The sequence below is a fragment of the Homarus americanus genome, unplaced genomic scaffold, assembly GCF_018991925.1.
Source record: "Homarus americanus isolate GMGI-L3 unplaced genomic scaffold, GMGI_Hamer_2.0 scaffold16496, whole genome shotgun sequence".
Lineage (NCBI taxonomy): Eukaryota > Metazoa > Arthropoda > Malacostraca > Decapoda > Nephropidae > Homarus > Homarus americanus.
In genome coordinates, this window is record NW_024734230.1 from 17,501 (window position 1) to 21,704 (window position 4,204).

The following is a 4,204-nucleotide window of genomic DNA, read 5'->3' on the forward strand; positions in this document are numbered from 1 at the left end:
CCCCGTCCGTCCTCCTCCTCCGGTCTTCGCGCTCTCGCCCGAGTGTGGTCCACCTACAGCGTGGTGGTACCTATTTTTGGTGCGGGGGCCGGGATTGTCCTCTTTCGCTGCTGGAGTTGCCAGAGCAGAGCCCGAGACCGCCCAAATCAGGAGAGTAGTAGTAGTTTTAAGAGCGCCCCGTTCTCTTTCTCTCTGTTAATGATCCTTCCGCAGGTTCACCTACGGAAACCTTGTTACGACTTTTACTTCCTCTAAATGATCAAGTTTGGACATCTTTCCGTCAGCTCGAGGCGACGACCCCAGAAAACCCTCGCGGGCAACGGGGCCGACAATCCAAGAGCGCCAGTCCGAAGGCCTCACTAAATCATTCAATCGGTAGTAGCGACGGGCGGTGTGTACAAAGGGCAGGGGCGTAGTCAGCGCAAGCTGATGACTTGCACTTACTGGGAATTCCTCGTTCATGGGAAACAATTGCAAGCCCCAATCCCTATCAAGAAAGGCTTTGAACGGGTTGCCGCTCCTCTCGGAGGAAAACTCGTTGATCCCCTTCAGTGTAGCGTCATTGAGAACATCTAAGGGCATCACAGACCTGTTATTGCTCAATCTCGTGCGGCTAGAATTGCCGCTTATCCTATCTGAAGAAGTTGCGAACTGGACACCATTTTCTGGAGATCCGTCGACCTACTTGAGCGGGCAGGGAACCGTTCGTTATCGGAATTAACCAGACAAATCGGTCCACCAACTAAGAACGGCCATGCACCACCACCCACCGAATCGAGAAAGAGCTCTCAATCTGTCAATCCTTCCGGTGTCTGGGCCTGGTGAGGTTTCCCGTGTTGAGTCAAATTAAGCCGCAGGCTCCACTCCTGGTGGTGCCCTTCCGTCAATTCCTTTAAGTTTCAGCTTTGCAACCATACTTTCCCCGGAACCCAAAGACTTTGGTTTCCCGGAAGCTGTCCGCCGAGCCATGGGAATAACGCCGACGGATCGCTAGTTGGCATCGTTTATGGTTAGAACTAGGGCGGTATCTGATCGCCTTCGAACCTCTAACTTTCATTCTTGATTAATGAAAACATCCTTGGCAAATGCTTTGCAGTGGTTAAGTCTTGCGGCGGTCAAAATTTCACCCTCTAGCGTCATATCTGAATGCCCGCCTGTTCCGTTGATCATACCTCTGGTTCAAAACCAATAACAAAATAGAACCGGGGTCCTATTCCATTATTCCATGCATCACCATTCGGGCCATTCAAATAGCCTGCTCCTGAGCACTCTAATTTTCCGTAAGCTCTCCGGCCTCAGGACACTCGACAAAAGAGCATCCCGTGCGGCGAGCCAGCGAGGCGCTGTTCGGGCGTGACAGTAAACACCGGGCGGTGCACCGTCAGTCGAACTGAGATCCCAACTTCTGGCGAGCTTTTTTAACGCAACAACTTTAATATCGCTATTGGAGCTGGAATTACATGACTGCTGGCACCAGACTTGCCTCAATGGATGCTCGTTAAAAAGTTTAAAGTGTACTCATTCCGATTGCGAGGCCTCGGATGAGACTCACATCGTTATTTTTCGTCACTACCTCCCCGTGCCAGGAGTGGGTAATTTGCGTGCCTGCTGCCTTCCTTAGATGTGGTAGCCGTTTCTCAGGCTCCCTCTCCGGAATCGAACCCTGATTCCCCGTTACCCGTTATAGCCATTGTAGGCGCATAACCTACAATCGAAAGCTGATAAGGCAGACACTTGAAAGAAGTGGCGCCGGTGCGGAGACCGTGCGCTCAGCCCGAAGTTATTCAGATTCACCACAGGTGGGTTACGGACCGGGGCCCGACCAGTTTTGAACTAATAAAAGCGCTCTTCCCTTGCGGTCAGAGACCAATTGCATGTATTGGCTCTAGAATTGCCACAGTTATCCAAGTAAGTGGGTTTACAGATCCAATGAAACATAGCTGATTTAATGAGCCATTCGCGGTTTCGCCTTAAATCGGCTTGTACTTACACATGCATGGCTTAATCTTTGAGACAAGCATATGACTACTGGCAGGATCAAGCAGGTAGCTGCTGCTGTTGGCGGCGCCTATCACGGCGGCCAAAATAGTGAGATTGAGAGAGAGGCAGAAGACATTGGGCGAGGGACCGCACGTTGGCCTTAGAGAAATAGCAAACCAGATGATCAGATCTAACTGCACCTTCTCTTGCTATCCTCGGCGCCGGCAGCGCCACCGTGTGTGCCAATCTCCTCCCTTATCCGCTCCTCTTTGCCCCAGCTCCAGCGAGGCAGCCGACATTGGGCGAGGGACCGCACGTTGGCGAATCTCCTCCTTATCCGCTCCTCTTCTCTTTGCCCCAGCGAGGCAGAAGACATTGGGCGAGGGACCGCACGTTGGCCTTAGAGAAATAGCAAACCAGATGATCAGATCAAACTGCACCTTCTCTCGCTATCCTCGGCGCCGGCAGCGCCACCGTGTGTGCCAATCTCCTCCCTTATCCTCTCCTCTTCTCTTTGCCCCAGCGAGGCAGCCGACATTGGGCGAGGGACCGCACGTTGGCCTTAGAGAAATAGCAAACCAGATGATCAGATCAAACTGCACCTTCTCTCGCTATCCTCGGCGCCGGCAGCGCCACCGTGTGTGCCAATCTCCTCCCTTATCCGCTCCTCTCCTCTTTACCCAGCTCCAGCGAGGCAGCCGACATTGGGCGAGGGACCGCACGTTGGCCAATCTCCTCCCTTATCCGCTCCTCTTCTCTTCTCTTTGCCCCAGCGAGGCATAAGACATTGGCCCATCTCCTCCTCTCTCTCTTTCTCTTACTGTTTGTGGGGACGTGGGCTCATGAGCGCCATCGTCGCCCAATATTGGTTAGGTTGTGTATTTCACGGGTGGGAACCGCCATCATCGTTGTTAGGTGATGGGGTAACCCAACGTGTGCTTTGACGAGTTTTGGCTGCTAAACTCTCTTTTTAGTATACTCGGCTCCCAGACTGCGCCCTGGTCGTGTTGAACCATGAGCGTTGTCTATGCACATTTAGGGTAGCCGTTTGCGCGTGGAATAGTGCAATGAATCTCGGTCAAGAGACGGTTGGGCGCTGCATTGAAGGCCGGCACAGACGCGAAGACGGGGTGATCAGCCAACGCAAGTCCGGTAAGTTGGGCAGACAGCAAGGCGAAGGGGAGCCCCGTTCCGGACTGAAAGGCCGCAGCATATGCTGTGACGGAAACTAGTAGGGTGGCGACGTGTGCGCCGAGAGAGAGAGAGAGAGACGGAGTAAATAATGTCCAAACGGAAGAGAGACCTGGCAAGTGTAATTGATAGAGCGCGAGCCTACTCGCCATAAGCCCGCTCCACTGCCATTCCTCTGATCCAATGAGACTAAAATCTCTCTCTCTCTCCTTCTGCTCCAGCCATTGCAGGGCAGGGAAGCGACGGCAATTTTGGTTGTTGTTTTTGAATGCCGCGCTTTGCTTCGCAGAGGCGCCGAAGCGCTCCGCTGGGGGGCGGAAGATATTTCACACCGAATATGTGTGTGAAGGCACCCTCTCCCCTTAATATAGTGAAATAGTGCAATCCAGCATACAAGGTCGGACGATAGGACATTCACCGTACCGCACCTCGAGAGTGGATGTTGGGTAAGGTTAAAACCGGACTGTTCGCAGACAGCCGAATAACCCGGTTCCGGACTAATTGGTGGATGCAACATCATGATGATGCTGCTGCTGTCGCGGAAACCGCAGTGGCGACGTGAGAGAGTAATAATGTTCAATAGGGAGAGCGACCTGGCTAGTGTAATTGATAGATCGCGAGCCTACTCGCCATTAGCCCGCTCCACTGCCATTCCTCTGACCCAATGAGACTATTCTCTCTCTCGCTCTCCTTCTGCTCCAGCCATTGCAGGGCAGGGAGAGGAAATCGACGGCAATTTTGGTTGTTGTTTTTGAATGCCGCGTTTTGCTTCGCAGAGGCGCCGAAGCGCTCCGCTGGGGGGCGGAAGATATTTCACATCGAATATGTGTGTGAAGGCACCCTCTCCCCTTAATATAGTGAAATAGTGCAATCCAGCATACAAGCGCGGACGATAGGACAGTCACCGTACCGCACCTCGAGAGTGGAAGTTGTTTGATCGTTTGTTAGGCAAGGTTAAAACCTGACTGTTCGCGAACAGCCGAATAACCCGGTTCCGGACTTACAATAGGCGCAACATCATGATGCTGCTGCT